This window comes from Musca autumnalis, unplaced genomic scaffold (genome assembly GCF_047663935.1).
Source record: "Musca autumnalis isolate F117 unplaced genomic scaffold, ASM4766393v1 scaffold_1, whole genome shotgun sequence".
Classification (NCBI taxonomy): domain Eukaryota; kingdom Metazoa; phylum Arthropoda; class Insecta; order Diptera; family Muscidae; genus Musca; species Musca autumnalis.
In genome coordinates, this window is record NW_027411644.1 from 173254333 (window position 1) to 173272610 (window position 18278).

At 36.9% G+C, this 18278-nt stretch overlaps 2 protein-coding genes across 8 annotated transcripts in view; one reads left to right on the forward strand and one right to left on the reverse strand.

Annotated features, from left to right (window-relative positions):
• The window catches only part of wake (ankyrin repeat and fibronectin type III domain containing protein wide awake), a 785047-nt gene that overhangs the window by 692718 nt on the left and 74051 nt on the right, over window positions 1-18278 (reverse strand). The window lies entirely within an intron of this gene.
• The window catches only part of LOC141388746 (protein FAM50 homolog), a 157865-nt gene that overhangs the window by 53636 nt on the left and 85951 nt on the right, over window positions 1-18278 (forward strand). The window lies entirely within an intron of this gene.

Genomic DNA, 18278 nt, shown 5'->3' on the forward strand with positions numbered 1-18278 from the left:
AAAAAGTTCACTAGACCATATGTCTACGGTGAAAATCGAGCCCCCGGATTTTGACTTGAAGTTTTTTTAAAGGTTTTTTTTGGATATTTTGGCATATATATAACAGCCAAACCACTGAGATTTTCGATCCAACATAAAGACAAAAATTGTAGCCAAGACAATAATAAAGAACTCTCTAGTGAATAGCAAAAGCATTGGAACGCTCCTTCAGGCAGTTATGGCCCCGAGAATGTGCACATTTTTCGGAAAATATCGATAAATTACACTGTGCTACAAAATTTGACTCAAAGTCAGTGGGTCTAAATTTCCTTTTGGAGATGAAAGCCCTTGGTGAGTGTACTAAGAACGCAAAAGGAAATTTTCAGGATAGGTCATGTTTCTGAGATATGGTTTGGCCAAAATATCCTTGAAAAAAATTTCAAGTCAAAATCCGGGGGCTCGATTTTCACCGTAGACATATGGTCTAGTGGACTTTTTTGCTCAGTACAATCCCAAGAATCAGAAACTCCAGGCGCCCACTATCACTTTTTTCCTTCCATACAAATCGCCTCGGCCAAATGTACACAACATCTTTTATTAAGCGTGAATTTTGTATTTTTCTGAATATATTGGATGTTCTCCTACAAATATCCACTTTAGGAGAATAGTGTCAACAAAAAAATATGTAAAATTAAATTTCACAAGCAAACTTCAAAACAAATAAATTTCCTGGTGTAGTATGTATGAACAAATATGAGAAAAATGGTAAAAATTTGGCCTTGACGATTTTGACTTTGAAAATGAAGTTTGGTGGATTTTTTGTGTTCACAATTTTTTTTCTTTATGATATCAGCTTTAACTTTGCCTCTAAGAGTAAATCAAAATTCTTAACGGTTTAAAAGATAAGAACCTGCAAATTGATCCCTTTTGACATCAACATCTCAAATCTTTTGGCGGCCTTAATAGGGAAAGGGCAAGTGAGGGGGAAATACGCCGAGGCACGCCTGGATATTTATTTGTTTTGATGTTTGTTTGTGAAATTTAATTTTAAATATTTTTTTCATTGACACTATTCTCCTAAAGTGGTTATTTGTGGAAGAACATCTAATATATTTAGAAATATACGAAATTCACCCTTAATACAATAAATATAACATATACCCAAATTGGAGCAAGTTTTTTTCATGATAGTTGATACGTTTACAGTTTTTTTCTTCAGAAACTTACACTAAAATTTAGTGCGGAATAATTTTTTCTTTGACGTTTTAGGGGTGATTTTGGTCCAAATCGGAATCATTTAAAATGATCAAAAAAGGAAAAAGCATAAGAATTCGTGTCTATATACCCCAGTTATTGCTGTAATTTTCTTAAAATCCGTTACGTCTACATACATAGTTTAATCTGAGATTTATAGTGAAATTTGACGTAGAATATTTCATTCTTTGACACCATATGTCTAGCATAAAGTTTCATGTTACTTTCATGCCTTAACTCAAAAGCAGTGCAAAATAATTGCAAGCAAAATAATCAACAACATATTTCGGGTTTTTAACCAAAATTGATTCCGAAAATTTAACTAGTAAATATTATATATACAGCTCTCAGAATATTTTCAACTTTGGCACTTTCTTTCTAAAATGAATTTTTATTCGACAATCTGGAGTTAATTCGGAAAAACTGCGCTTTTACGAGGGCAGTTCGGAAACTTCTTAGCTTAGCACAAAAAGCGCGGTATAAACAGAAAAAAGATAAGTGTTTTGGAAACTTCCATCTCTGTTATGAACACATGTTAAATTTTTTTTTCGATCTAGCAACTCCTTCATATAGAAACAGGTGTTCAAAAAAAACGCAAATTAAATTAAATTAAATATTTACATAAAAAAGGTTTATCGGGACAAGAAATTCATAATGATATGGTGGATGTGTTAGGTGAAAGTGCTCCTTCATATGCAACAGTAAAAAATTGGGTTGCTGAATTTAAACATGGTCGTACAAGCATTGAAGATGAACCACGTAGTGGACGTCCAAAAACAGCAACAACAACAGAAATTGTAGCCAAAGTGCATGATATGGTATTAAATGATCGACGAATAAAAGTGCGGGAAATTGCTAATATCATGGGCATCTCAAATAATCGAGTCCATTTAATTTTGCATGAAGAACTACAGATGAAAAAGCTTTCTGCAAGATGGGTGCCGCATTTGTTAACAGTCGATCAAAAACGCATAAGAATGAACATTTCTCAAGCTTGTTTGGATCGTTTTAAGCGAAATAAAATGGATTTTAAGCGTCGTTTCATAACTGTTGATGAGACATGGATCCACCACTATACTCCAGAGACAAAAGAACAATCCAAACAATGGACTGAAGCTGGAGGAAGTGCCCCAAAGAAGGCAAAAACAATCTATCGGCTGGTAAGGTTATGGCAACGGTTTTTTGGGACTTCAAAGGTTTTTTATTGATTGACTATCTGCAAAAGGGTAAAACAATAAATTCAGAGTACTATTGCAACCTTTTGGATCAATTAAATATACAAATTCGAGAAAAACGTCCTGGCTTGCAATACAAAAATATAATTTTTCATCAAGACAACACATCATCAAGACAGCGCACAAGAGTGTTTTAACAATGGCTAAAATCAACGAATTAAAGTACGAATTGCTTGACCACCCACCATATTCTCCTAATTTAGCTCCCAGTGACTTTTATTTGTTCCCAAATATAAAAAAATTCCTTGCTGGCAAGCGTTTTACCTCAAATGAAGATGCAATTACAGTTGTAAAGCTCTATTTTGAAGACCTTGAGGAAAACTATTTTAATCAAGGGATAGAATTTCTAGAAAAGCCTTGGACTAAGTGTATTGAAGTTTCAGGAAATTATATTGAAAAATAAAAATATTTTTGAAAAACTAACTATTCTCTTTCATTGATTGGCTATGAAGTTTCGAACCGCCCTCGTAACTCTAAAATGAGTTTTTGTTTTTTTCACTAGGGTTATGATTTTTTTACAACCGCGTTTCCCTGTATGATATTTTGATGAAATTTTACCTAAGATTGCATAAAATCTTAATTATAAAATGATTCGATAAAAAAAGCTTCCGCACAAAAGCGTTTAAAGTTTTCATTTTTCAGAACTTTTGAACATTTTTGAAGTCACTGAAAACATAACCAAAATGACATAACCGTTTGTTTCTCACTAATTTTATCATCGTATTATAACAAATACATATATCATTTTATATTATATATAACTTTATTTCATATATCATAAAAATTGAAAGTAAATCTTAAATGGAATAAAAATTGTTTTAGTCATTAATAGGTAAAAGACCATTCATTCGTGGAACAGGAAATAATTTTTGAGATTTTTTTTCAAGAAAAAAAATTCAAAGTGATTTATAGTGAACCTTTTTTATAATAAAATGAAATGAATGTTATTTTAGGTATTAATAGGACAAAGTTCATTCATTCTCACTACAGAAAATCATTTTTGAGAAAAAATGTCAAAATGTCATAATCCTATTTTTCACATTTTCTACCCTTAGTTTAGATTTTTCAGTTTTGGTGTGTTCTGAGACCTATAGTAAAATTTTAGGGCGGACATTTTGTGGAATACATGAACCCGCTACGACCCACCCTTAAAAAGGTTTAAAAACTTTATTAAAAAGACGTTAGAGGGCTAACATATTCCACTGAAATTTTCCGCACAGCACTCTCAGTAATATTGCCAAAGACACTATATACCTAAAATGCAAGGATTACGAGGAATCTTACTCAGAATATTTCCTATTTAGATTACCCCCCGGCGTAAACTTTCAAAATTCGAATAAATGTGTCTTCTATTTTTCGGTTCTCTTTCATAATCTGCATGGTTTTATTGTAATTTAAACAAGTAAGAAAAGTCTATAGTCGGACGGAGCCTACCCTATACCACTATCCCTGGACAATCGCTCTCCACGTAACTTCTTTTCAATGATTTTGAAAATTTAATTATCAAATATCAGAGATGTAATGCATAATACTTATGACCAAAACCAAAATGTTATCTAGCATGACAAAGACATTTTTGTAGCAGGAAAGGAAAATTTAGTTCACACAAACTAAAATGTATTGAAACCCACTTATGTAGTACTACTACTTCCGTTGTTTAACCGCTACGTTATTGAAATTTTTACCAATTTCACACGTTTCAGTCCATTTAACCCGCTAAGTATTATCTGATCTTCACGTTGGTTTGTACGCTTCTTCTTCATCATAAACTCAAACTTTGTTTAAAATTTTGCGGGTTATTATTTTGACCTACAAAGCCGCTACAAAATTGGTTAAAATTTTGTTTTTGGTCTATTTCATCCACTGAACATTTCACGATCATCACCAAAAACTAATCATTTCTATACTGGCCCGAACCCAACCTCCTTAAAAAATTCGTTACAATCGGTCCATAATTGCGGCTAAATCGCTTTATCTCGTCGAGATATGAATTTTGGCATACCAAATAAGGGGTCTAGGACGAACTTTTGAAGAGACAATATGTAGCATGGGATAAAAATGTGGTTATCTGCACAGAACCCATTATACATATATTAGGCAGTAGGCCCGTTATCTAGCAAACACTTTATTGCAATTTACATCAGAGGAAAGGTCAGTATTTTTTTCCATATAGCCTACATATGCGAAATATATATGTCCTCAAGGAATTAAAATGTCAACCAAAAATAAAATGTTTATATTTTTCATACAAAAGTAATGGTCCATTTCGCCCGCTAAAGAATATCAGATCACCATTCAAAATTGTAGGCATCTTTTTCGACCTATACTCTTATCCGGTGCAAAATTTCGTGACTATTGATGTATAATTGCGACTTCTAGAGAGTTAATTATTACACTACAAACAAATAACGGAATATATTAGGCTGTAACTCTGTTATCTGATCATGCACACCAACATAATTGGCATCAGTTGAAAGGTCAAGCGTTCCACTTTCAAGTACATCTCACTTGTCCGGAATGTCACTTCCAGGAATTAAGATATAAGCTGTATATTAAAAATTTTCACAATTTTCACACAAAAGTTTTGGTCCATTTAACCCTCTAAATATTATCCGATCGCCATCTCAAATTGCAAGCTTCTCATTTGTGATATACTCTTACCTTATTTAAAATTACACGTGGATCGGACTATTATTGAGACCTACAGAGCCGCTAGAAAATTGGATAAATATTATGTTTTTGGTCCATTTCACCCGCTAAATATTTCACGATCATCACCAATAAGAATAGGGATCTATTCTGATCTGAACCCGACCTCCATACAAAATTTCGCGACGATCGGTCCATAATTGCGGCCTGGAGCGTGTTTACAATTTATAATGGACAGACGGACGGACAGACACACATCTCAAAATCGCTTTATCTCGTCGAGATATGAAGATTGGTATACCACATTGGGGGTCTCCGACGAATATTTCGCGGTGTTACATGAATTGTTACCAAAACAAACTTATAATACCCTTTTCCACATTGTGGTATAGGGTATAAAAAGTGCTTTATTTTGTTGTACATTGTTACTAAACTGATACTATATTTCTTAATTTTCAAACAAAATGTAATTTTATATTTCCCTATAGAGAAACAACACATACATCCATACATATAACAGAAATTTCCATGCCAACATTTATTTAAGATTTCCTGTACTTGGCAAACACAAAGGTTATTTCATATCTGGCTATTTAAATTATCTTTTATTGGCAAGAGGTGTTTGTTTCAGTTTCAGTTTCAGTTTTCATTTCATTTTTTCATTTATATTCCACGTTTTCTTTTTCTCTGGAGTGAATACAAAATTTGTACATTTTAGATTTAAAATGACCGAATAAAAAACGAAAACAAATAACCGGCAGCTATTTGTTCAAATGCCAACAGACTAAACATTTTGTGTGAACCCGCCAACCATCTCCATCCATCACGACACAAGGCCATTTTGCTTTTCATTTGTGGATTTGTGGAAATTTTACTGTAGCTTTTAAATCATTCATACAAAAAAACCAAAACAGAAAGATAGTCAAAAAAGTTTGTTTTGCCACATTGCCAGCCAGCCAGCCAGAAAACCGAACGGTTAGATGGTGGTGATGGTGTGTCAAGACAAACACCAGGGTTGTTATACTACGGCATTTAAAAAACAGAAAGGCCCACTAAAAAGACAATAAAATATGGATCAAGTTGTTGAAGGCATGTTAATTCGGTGGGATATGATAATCATAGTTCATAATTTCTAATAATTCCATATGAACTTAGGCATCTATTAATGGCTTCCGCGCGTAACAACTTGATGGGCTAAGGGAAATTATGCAAATTCCAAATTTCTTCGAATATATTTTCGATGCAACAACCGACCAAATCTAAACTTACTTAAATTTCTCTGAGATTTGTTAGTAATAATCTCTACAAACACCACTGCATAATTTTCACCACTCTGGTCCTTTCCTCACTTTCATGAATCTTGAATTATTCCTTAGATTTTCCGTCATTCTTTTATTTGACTTCATTTATTGCCCAACTGAGTAAAACAGAAGAAAACTTTTCGGGTTTTCTAATTTGAGTTTGAGCTGTGGATAAGCAAGCGAGTTGGTGGTGCTTATTTGTTTTTCTTTTACATGATTATTTACTTAATTTTTTTTCCTTTTATACTTTTAGTTAGTTGCTTTTTTGTTCTACATGCTGCCAAACATAATGTAACTCCAAGAAAAAAAGACGAAAAACTTTTAAAAATTCCTCAACCAATGACCACAACTTGTGCTAACCCACAGTATTTCCCACACAGAACAAAAAAGCTTCACTTCATTCTTAAATCAGCTACTTTAGTTCAGAGACAAAAAGTTTTATTGCACTAAAGCAACAAGAAGAAAACACAGACACACATTTATTGCCAAAAAATATGGAGGACTAAGAAATATGAAGGCAATAAAATACTAAAATGGCACACAAAGGATTATTGTTAGGGAGAGAAAGAGAGAGAGAGGTGGGAAGAAAGAATATCAAATTAATGAAATGAACTCAAAAATATTCAAGTTTTCTCCCTCACTTTAATAAAATTTCATCAAAATGTGCATTGTTGATACACTTTCGTCGGACGGAGGACAACAATGAATGTACACTAAGGTGGCCAGAAAGGGTCTATAGAAGCGCCCTTTCTTTTAGAAAGTGTTCTATAGACCCTGTTTCTGAAATGGTCTATAGAAGCGCCCTTTCTTTCTATGCGGCGCCAGCATACATACCCTGTTAGCGCTATTCAGGGAAAGATCGTCAGGCTGCCTCTCAGAGGACTGCAACAGGTTGCCTTCTCTTGACACCAGTGCACCATCTTCATGAGGAACGGAGGTTATACCGGTGCATCAGCACAACAGGAGCAAACCTGTCACAGGCTTCCCACAAGCAGGCAGGTCAGGAGAGATCTTCATGAAGTCCAAAGGCACACTGATGCAATCGCGCAGGCAGTACGGAGATAGAGTGTGATTGCCGTACTTTGAGACCACTTCTCATCTATTGCAGCTGAAGAACGCCAGCAGCCAAGGCAAACACGGGTGTTTTTAGCTTAGTTAGTTAATTGGGCACGATTACCTACGAATTGAGTAATTTTACTTTAAAACCCGTTAAAGGAAGTGAGCTAGCATGTACCGCGCGTTCACCCATAAGAACGTTAAAAACTTGGGTTTGGGAGTCGGGTTAGTAACCCTACCCTAGAATAAGCAGCCAACTATGAAAAAATGAAAGAAAAGAAAAACAAACCCCTCTAAAGTTGACGAACCCCGCAGACGTTTTAAGGACAGAGACGCACTGTATTATAGCTGCCATGACACAAAGCATGAATTTGGCTTCGGATTTGAAGTAAGTCGGAAGTTAAAACATCTGGTCTCCAGCTTCACTCCAGTGAATGAAAGACTCGCTACAATTCGATTAAAAGCAAAATTCTTCAACAGACCAAAGATATGTTTTACGAGCCCTTAGAAGAAACTTATGAACGTTGTCCTGCCCATGACATTAAAGTTATTCTAGGCGATTTTAATGGCAAAATTGGAAAGGAGAATATTTTTGGCCCAACAGTCGGGAAATTCTGTCTCCACAGTGAAACATATGATAACGGTATGAGGATGATAGAATTTACAGGGGCAAAAAATTTATCAGGTACCAAAATTTAGAGGTACCATATTTAAGCATCTAAATATTCATAAGGGCACCTGGCTGTCTCCAGATCAAAGAACAATTAATCAAATTAATCATGTTGTGATAGATGAATGACATTCATCGAGCGTGTTGGATGTACGATCGATTCGAAGAGCAAACATAGATTCGGACTACTACCTTGTTGCAGCAGAGGTACGTACCCTTGTTGCAGCAAAGGTACGCAAATAAAGCAAATAAAGTTGATATCCGATAGTAGCGAAGACGGCGAAGATACCATAGATCCAATCCCAGAAGATGGTATCGAATATATGCCACCCAGCCAAGATGAGGTAAAGACAGCAATAAACCAGCTGAAGAATAATAAGGCAGCAGGAGCCGAGCTGTTCAAAACCGAAGGCGACACGCTGATAAGGTGTATTCATCAGCTAGCTAGCACCATCTGGCAGGAAGAACGAGTACCCGACGGTTGGAACCGGCGCATCCTGTGCCCTGTCCACAAGAAAGGGGATAAGACTGTATGCTCTAACTATAGTGGCATAAGTCTTCTCCCTATTGCCTACATGTTAGCGTCAGAGATACTAAGCCCACGACTAAAGTCTATGGTCAACGAAATAATTGGGCCATACCAATGCGGCTTTCGACCTGGCAAATCCACCATTGACCAGATATTTACCCTGCGGCAAATCCCGGAGAAGACTCAAGAGATGCAGATCGACACCCACCACCTTTTTGTCGATTACAAAACAGCCTTTGACAGGTATTCCAAGCCATGTCTGAATTTGGTATCCCTGCAAAGCTCATTCGGCTTTGTAGAATGACATTAACTGATACTCGGTCCTTAGTTAAAATAGGAAAGAACCTATCCGAAGAGTTTAGGTTTTCAGACAAGAAGACGGCCTCTCGTGTGACTTATACAACATTCTGTTGGAAAAGGTTATACGAGATGCGAAGGTCAAAAGAAGTGGCACAATATATACAAACAGCCATAAGTTACTTGCTTATGCCGATGACATTGACATCATGGGTCGATCGGTAAAGGAAGTAAGTGATACCTTTGCAAAAGTCGAAAGGGAATTTGCTAAAGTGGGTCTGGTGGTAAACGGTGAGAAGACCAAGTTGATGGTGCCTACGCGCAATGCGTCCATAGATATCGGACCAACTGTTGACGTTGATTCCTATAATTTTGAGGTAGAAAAAGACTTCGTCAGTTGTGAAATAAAAAGAAGAACAAGAAAAAAGTATCAGTCGGCTTTGCCGACAGAGTTATATATGTGAATTGAAGCATTCATCTACGCAGAGATCAAATATATTTAGGATCTTTTCAGACTTTTGTCTGAACTTTTTTTGGACTTTTTTGGACATTTGAACTAATTTGGATTACGATTAAAGTTCAAAAGTGTTGCAGGGGAGGTACTTGAAGGAATGGGAGGACATAGTCCACTATGGAAGTGGATCTTATTTTGGGAGTCATATCTTTTCGATAGATATCGCTCCCACTAGTCATTTCAGTGGTTCATCGTATAACTTGTGTAGCAGTATGACAGGAAGCATGCACTTGTCGCCGGAAAACATAATATCGCTGTAAACTGGACCACAACGAACAACATCGGTATACATTTCCCAAGGATCCCAAATGTTGAACTTTTGTGGCGAAGGAGACGACCGATATGGGCCATTTTAGAAGTTAAACGAAATTTGGACAAAATATTAGGAGTGTGGACCAAATTGCTTGTCCCGTTCAAGAGATATCGTGCATACCATTTTAGTGACATTTTTAAATATTGGGGGTAGTACCGGAAGTTGTGGACCGGTATTGCCCATCTTCGAACGAAAAACTAAGTTTGGACAAAATATGACAAATTTTAGACCAAATCGGTTGATCAGTTCGGGAGTTATGATGTTCTCCAGCCACTACGTATGGTGTCATAGGGGGTTTTTTTACACCTTTCGGGATATTTTCTTAAGAAGTATGAATTTGCAGCGAATGCATGTTGATTCAACAAAAGTCAAAGTGATTCGAAAGCGGATCTTAAAGTGAACTAATCCGAAATTTTGTGTGGGAGGTACCAAAAGGCGAGGACAAATATAGTCCATATTCGAACTTGATCTATATCTGGTAGATACATTAGGATGTGTAAAGTATGGACCAAACCGGTTATTCCCTTCAAGAGTTATCATGCGCACAATTTTTCCGAACTTTTTTTGAACTTTTGTTGGAGAGGCACCTGAAGGAGTAGATCGATATAGCTTATCTTCGAACTTCAACACAGTTTGGACAAAATATTACGAAGGCCACATTTTGGACCAAATCGGCAGATCCGTTCGAGAGTTATCTTGCGCTCCAACCATTACACACGGTGTCATAGGGGTTTTTTGCAACTTTCATGGCATTTTCTCAGAAGGTATGGACTTGTCTCTGATGAAAATTGTACCGTCGTATAGGGGACAGCGAATATAAGTTGTTACAACAAAAATCAAAGCGATTCTAGAGCAGGTCCTAAAATGAACTTTTTCGAAATTTTGTGTAAGAGGTACCCGAAGTAGTTGAAGGATTAAGTCCATATTGGAACCTCATCTAAGTCTGACGATGTGCAAAGTATAGGCCAAATCGGTTACTCCCTTCAAAAGTTATCGTGCGCACAAATTTTCCGAGCATTTTCGAACTTTTGTGCGGAAGGTACCGGAAGGAGTGGACCGATATAACCTATCTTCGAACTTAAACTAAGTTTGGACAAAATATTACGAAAGCCAAATTTTGGACCGATTCGGTTGATCCGTTCGAGAGTTATCGTGCGTACCAGCCAGCCAGACAGATGGACGCACATGGCTAAATCAACTCCAAATTTTCTGAAACGGATTTCGTCCAAACATACTTGGGGTCTAAAACCATTATTTCGATGAGGCACATTTTGCCCGTATGAAAGTGTATATACCCTCGTTAGCATAAATTCTGAGGGTATAATTATATTGGCCAACAGATTCTACTTTGGATTAAGTAAGCAGTTTAAAAACAAAGCCACATCACGTCAATCAAAAACAACGCTTTATAAAACACTAATATTATCCGTGCTGGTGTATGCTTCCGAAGCCTGGGTACTTGCGCAAGCAGACAAGGTCGTGCTTGGTGTGCTTGAGGGAAAAATTCTCCGAAAGATATACGGAACAATCTTCGTCGTCTACGATTGCGTTGGCTAGGCCATATCATAAGAATGAGCTAAAAAGGCGTATAAATACGTGCTACATGGCAGTGCACACAGAATTGGCAGACCGAAGCTTAGATGGAGCAAACAAGTGGATTGTAGAAAGAGAATGTCAAAATCACTCACTTGCTTTGTAGCTGTCGAGTAGAACGTAAAATCGCGAATAACACCGAAAATCTTAAATAAAATGTGTGCAACACATTCTCGAAACAAAATAACGAAGTCAAAATTCGATGGAAAGTTTCAAAGTTGGTTTCAGAACAAATATTCTGTTACAGTCACCTAAATAAGTAAAATTATGTTCTCGATAGCAATCACTTTACATAACAAACAAATGACCGATAGCCATTCTTGTAACATATCGCGACAATCTTAGCAAAATTGTGAAGTATATTGTGGGATGAAACTGTAACGGTTTAGACAGCGAAAACACTTGATTAAAATTATACCGCTTCTAAAGCTTGAAAAGAAAAACCACAACAAACTCATTACACGGCATAATGAACATTTCTTCAGATGTCAAGAAAACTGAACACAAAAAAAGGAAAAAAAGGAAAATGAATGGATTAAGTTATTTATATTAAATATAAGGAATAGATGTGGAATTCTGATTTATTAATTATATGTCAGTTTCACTGTTAGAGGTGATCGTACCATAAGTGTACTAGAAATATGAAATAATACTAAACATTGAAGCACTGGTATTGAGTGAAGTGATAAATGAAATGTTTATGAAAATCTGTCTTAAAATGTACGAAATGTTTCTACATGTAATAACATTGGCATTGGTTGAAGAAGTAGAGCTAAAACTAAAAATTTGAATTAAGGACCTGGATTTGAAATATTGTACTGAATAGTGCACTATTGGCATTAAATAGCAATTAAAATAGGTATTAGTACAACAAATTTTTCAGTCTTCCCCATTTCCATATTACATATTGTTTATTTGTATTTTATTCCTTTTCCGCATACGAAGTAGCGGGCATATTGCTAGCCACTTTATATAAAAAACAAATGACCGATAGAAATTTTTGCAACATATCGCGAAAATCTTAGCAAAATTGTGAAGCATAATGTGGGATGAAACTGTGGAAGTTTAGTTTAGACAGCGAAAACACTTGATTAAGATTATACCGCTTCTAAAGCTAGAAAAGAAAAACCACAACAAACTCATTACACGGCATAATGAACATTTCTTCAGATGTCAAGAAAACAGAACACAAAAAAAGGAAAAAAGGAAAATGAATGGATTAAGTTTTTTAATATAAATTTATGAATATGTATTCTACTCAGAATTACATACATATTTATATTTATTTCTACTTGTAAGAAAGAACACACAGAGACATCATCTTTCCATATAAATAACAATAATGGAATGCGTTATAAAAAAACAACGACTCAAAACATGTATCACGGCAAGAGTGTTAAGGATTTCTTCATCGTGTGTGTGTGCGTGTATGTATGTGCGTTATTTATATTTATAAGGATAAGCATGTCATATCTTACACTTTTTTTATGTTTATCGCTTCGTTACATTTCATGACAGAGATAGAAGGAGGGAGAAAAAACAGAAAGAAAACGGTGTTATTTTTATACATTTTCTTTTAAACTCAATCGTAATGAAAATGTTGGATGTTAATGTGTCACCACATTTGTTCTCTTTTGCTTGACAAAATCCTTTAAGAATAATTTCTTTCAATTTTTATATACGTACATACATACAATTGTATACATATTTCATAATCATTTTATCCTTAAACTTAACTAAATGTTAATTTATTTATGACCAAAGCCGGAATTGTTGAAGGTGTTTGGGAAAACTAAATCCAATTATGTAAGTTCCAAGAAAAACAAAAGGTGAAAAACAAGTAAGAACGGCGTTAAGTTCGGCCAGGCCGAACTTGTTATACCCTCCACCACGAGTTGTATTGAAGTATGAAGAAGACTATATAACAAATTTCAGCAAGTTCGTTAAAACAATGTGGCTAACCTTCAAAATACCGAAATTCGGGAGGTACCGTTCCATGGGGACTATATCAAAACGTCGATATATACTTACAAATTTCTGGCGAAAAGTTTTTAAACTCAAAAGAAGACTAAATACCAAATTTCCGATATTTCGGTAAAACCTTCAAAATACCGAAAATCAAGAGCTACGCCTCTATGGGGTATAAAGGAACCCGCGGACCTATACTGATGATTCTCTTCTGGAATATTTTTTAACCCCATGGAAGACTAAATAAAAAATTTCAGTCTTTCGGTGGGATATTGACGTCACAACTTTCAGCATTACGAAAATCGGGAGGTACCGTTCTATGGGGGCTATATCGAAACGTGAACCTATACCGACGAATTTCAGTCAGAAAGGCTTTTACCTCTAACAAAGACTAAATACCAAATTTCAGCTATTTCGTTGGGCTGCTGTGGCCACAAAATTCAAAATACCGAAAATCGGGAGGTACCGTTCTATGGGAGCCATATGAAGGCATGGACCTATACCAACAATTTTCTGGGAGAAAGTTTTATACCCCCAACGAAAACCAAATTTCAGCCATTTCGGTGTGATAATGAGGCTTAAACCTTCAAAATACCGAAAATCGGGTGGTATCGTCCTATGTCAGGCGGGGACCTACACCAAAAAGTTCATGTGGAACGTTTAATACCCGAAATGAAGACCAAATACCAACTTTCAGCCATTTCGGTGGATTATTGAGGCCATAACCTTCAAAATATCGGAAATAGAGAGGTACCGTTCTATTGGGGCTATACTAAGGCGTGGACCTATACCAGCAAAATTCATATAGAACGTTTAATACCCCAAATGAAGACCAAATACCAAATTTCAGCCATTTCGGTTAATTATGTTGGCCACAACCTTCAAAATACCAAAAATCAGGTGGTACCGTCATATGGGGGTTATATGAAGGCGTGGACCTATACCGGCAAATGTCATAGGGAACGTTTTATACCCCATAATAAGGCCAAAATTTCAGCCATTTCGGTGGAATATTGAGGCCACAACCTTAAAAATACCAAAATTAGCCTCTATGGGGGCTGCACCAAGGCGTGGATCAATACCGACAAATTTTAAATGGAACGTTTAATACCCCAGCTGAAGACCAAATACCAAATTTCAGCCATTCCGGTGGAATATTGAGGCCACAACCTTCAAAATGCCGAAAATCGGGAGGTACCGTTCTATGGGGGCTATACCAAGGCGTATACCTCTATCGACAAATTTCTGGGGAAAAGTTTCATATCCACAACGAAGACTTAATACCAAATTTCAGCCATTTCTGAGGAATATTGAGGCCACAACCTTCAAAACACCGAAAATCGGGAGGTACGTTCTATGGGGGCTATATGAAGTCGTGGACCTATACCGACAAATTTCATATGGAATACCCCAAAAAAACACCAAAGACCAAATTTCAGCCATTTCGGTGAAATATTGTGGCCACTATCTTCAAAATTCGGAAAATCGGAAGGTACCGTTCTAGTGGGCTATTTTCGGTATTTTGAAGGTTATGGCCTCAATATTCCACCGAAAAGGCTGAAATTTGGTTTTTGGTCTTCATTTGGGGTATTAAACCTTTCATATGAAATTTGTCGATATAGGTCCACGCCTTCATATAGCCCCCATAGAACGTACCTCCCGATTTTCGGTGTTTTGAAGGTTGTGGCCTCAATATTCCTCAGAAATGGCTGAAATTTGGTATTAAGTCTTCGTTGTGGATATGAAACTTTTCCCCAGAAATTTGTCGATAGAGGTATACGCCTTGGTATAGCCCCCATAGAACGGTACCTCCCGATTTTCGGCATTTTGAAGGGTGAGGCCACAACCTTCAAAATGCCGAAAATCGGGAGGTACCGTTCTATGGGGGCTATACCAAGGCGTATACCTCTATCGACAAATTTCTGGGGAAAAGTTTCATATCCACAACGAAGACTTAATACCAAATTTCAGCCATTTCTGAGGAATATTGAGGCCACAACCTTCAAAACACCGAAAATCGGGAGGTACGTTCTATGGGGGCTATATGAAGTCGTGGACCTATACCGACAAATTTCATATGGAATACCCCAAAAAAACACCAAAGACCAAATTTCAGCCATTTCGGTGAAATATTGTGGCCACTATCTTCAAAATTCGGAAAATCGGAAGGTACCGTTCTAGTGGGCTATTTTCGGTATTTTGAAGGTTATGGCCTCAATATTCCACCGAAAAGGCTGAAATTTGGTTTTTGGTCTTCATTTGGGGTATTAAACCTTTCATATGAAATTTGTCGATATAGGTCCACGCCTTCATATAGCCCCCATAGAACGGTACCTCCCGATTTTCAGTATTTTGAAGGTTATGGCTACAGCAACCCACCGAAATGGCTGCAACTTGGTATTTAGTCTTTGTTGAAGGTAAAAGCCTTACTGACTGAAATTCGTCGGTATAGGTCCATGTTTCGATATAGGAGCGTGATGAGCTTTGTCCTACTTGAAGACCCAAGGGTTAGGGAACTTACTCTTGAAGTAAAAAGGCTAGGAGGCGAGTATAAGCGGAAAAAGTGGCTAGACATACTGAAGCAAAGCATTGGTACAGTCCTGTGTAAATAGTGTGTAACTGTTAAATCACTTTTTTACCCGGAAAAGAAGGACTAAAAACGACTGTTACTTTCAAAAACGTGATAGTGACAGACCCAAAGAAGTGCAAGTGTTATTTTAACCGGCAATTTATAGGGCACTCCGAGAGTTGTAGGGGGTACCACCACTATTTATGATGAGCAATATTGCAAATGCCATCGGAATCGCGAATTCATCCAAAGGATTGATTCCAATGGTAATGTTAAGCAACTAAATAAATCCGGGGTTGAGTATTGATTATGTCAGTAGCCTAGAAACTTGGCAGTGTGGTTCCACTACTGAAGCCAGACAACGACAACAGCACAGGTCGATTTCGCTCCTGTCGCCTTTAATAATAAGCAGTTTCCCAGCTGGTCAACATCAGTGTGTATTCCGGCAAATACACAGTACCAAAACAGCATTGCACGGCATATCCTCACATATCAGTTAAGGACTGAACCAGAACATGCGACCGAACAGTCATGGTTTGTAAAGAAGGACTTCGAAACTGCCGAGCATACCTACCTGTTCCCTCTAGCCGTGTCTGAAACTTTAGATAATCTGTTATATGCGTACATGCCAGTCATTTCTTCAATTCAGAAAATAGAAGTCTTAGAGTGAAACAAGACTTTTTCCAGAACTGTTTAATCTTTATATATAATTGTTCCACAAACATCCCAGATGGGACAAAGGAGACTTCTCTCTACCTATCTAAAATTCCATGCCCTGTAGACGGCGTAGAGATCGTAATATAAGCGGATGATTTAACGTTCTTGGCGTCGGGTCCTATCGTCGATGACATATCGACACCTCCAAATAATAGTATGCTAAGTCTAAAAAGAGAGTTTTGCAGGAGAAGCTCTCAAAGTTTGAAATTTTTTTTGAACTTCTGTACTATGCTAAGTCAATATTTGTTTATAACTTCTGTTCGGATTGACCGATCATTACCAAAATTAGACAGAATTTAAGGTAAAGGACGTTCGACACCTCCAAATAATAGTTTGCTAATTCTGAAAAGCGAGTTTTGCAGGACAAGCTCTAAAAGTTTGGAAATTTCTTTGACCTTCAGTACTATGCTAAGTAAATATTTGTTTATAACTTCTGTTCGGATTGTCCGATCATTACCAAAATTTGACAGAATTTAAGTTAAAGGACGTTAAACATAAAAATGTAAAGAACTTGAAACATGCTAAGTCGACTTCGCATACTATTGTTTGGAGGCGTCGATATGTATGTGAAAGGCTAAATATACACATTCCATCTGAGGAAACTGCAAATATCCGCCGCTAAATCTACTGCCTTATGGCTGGACGGCTGAAATGAAGCACCCCCTGAACATATTGGTCGATGATGTGCTGACTCCGACCAATATTTACCCCAAGATATAGGGTGTAACGTTCGACAGCATGCCACAGCCAAGGCACAGCTATTTGCGACATAAGTAGGAAAAAGATTCTCAAGTCGCTGGCCGGCAGCACTTGGGGTGCTGACAAAGAAACCTTGTTTGCCTTATAAAGCAATAGGCCGTGATTATCCCTGCCATGATCTAGTGGAAAGGCTTCCCCCATCCAGGCACATCAGAAGAGATCATCGTGATCTGGAGAGAGAGAGGTCCAAAGGTATAAACTAGAACCTGTAGATCAACGTGCCCTGTCACATAGATAGGAATAGCATACATAAATATCTAATGAGGTTGATTGATATCGATGCGGCACAGAACATGGTAATTAGCAGCTCAAGTTTCAGACGTCCTAAAAATTCACAAGGTATTATGAAACAAAACACCTCATTGACCATTTCGAGATCGATTGCAAATTGTCCGAACACTGAATGTCAAAGTTCGATCTTCTGGCTTGAAAACATCACATTCTCAACAGTGGCGAAAATACCCCTCAGCATAATGTTGGTGACATTTATTGAGTATTTCAGCTTTGAAAAACTAATATGGATCAGGGTGTACTCATTGATATGAGAGAAATCTCCGATGTCGTTTCTGTTTTGGAAAACATAAAGGTATATTGAAATAACACTGTGTGTAATTTTTTGAGTCATGTTTTATTAACCATATTCTGAGTCCACAGTGTGATAGAACACCAAAAAAGAGAAGACACGTGCCTCGCTGTTTTTCCCTATCTCATCAACATTCGCGGTTTGAAAACGCCAATTGTGGGTGTTCTCACTAGAATGAAGGCGGTTAGATTCTTGCCGTGAGCCTCGAAAATATTTCAATTGTGGAAATATTTTCCTCAAGATTCATCCACCAAGGAATTATGAAATGGAAAAAAGGAAATAAAATGCGATG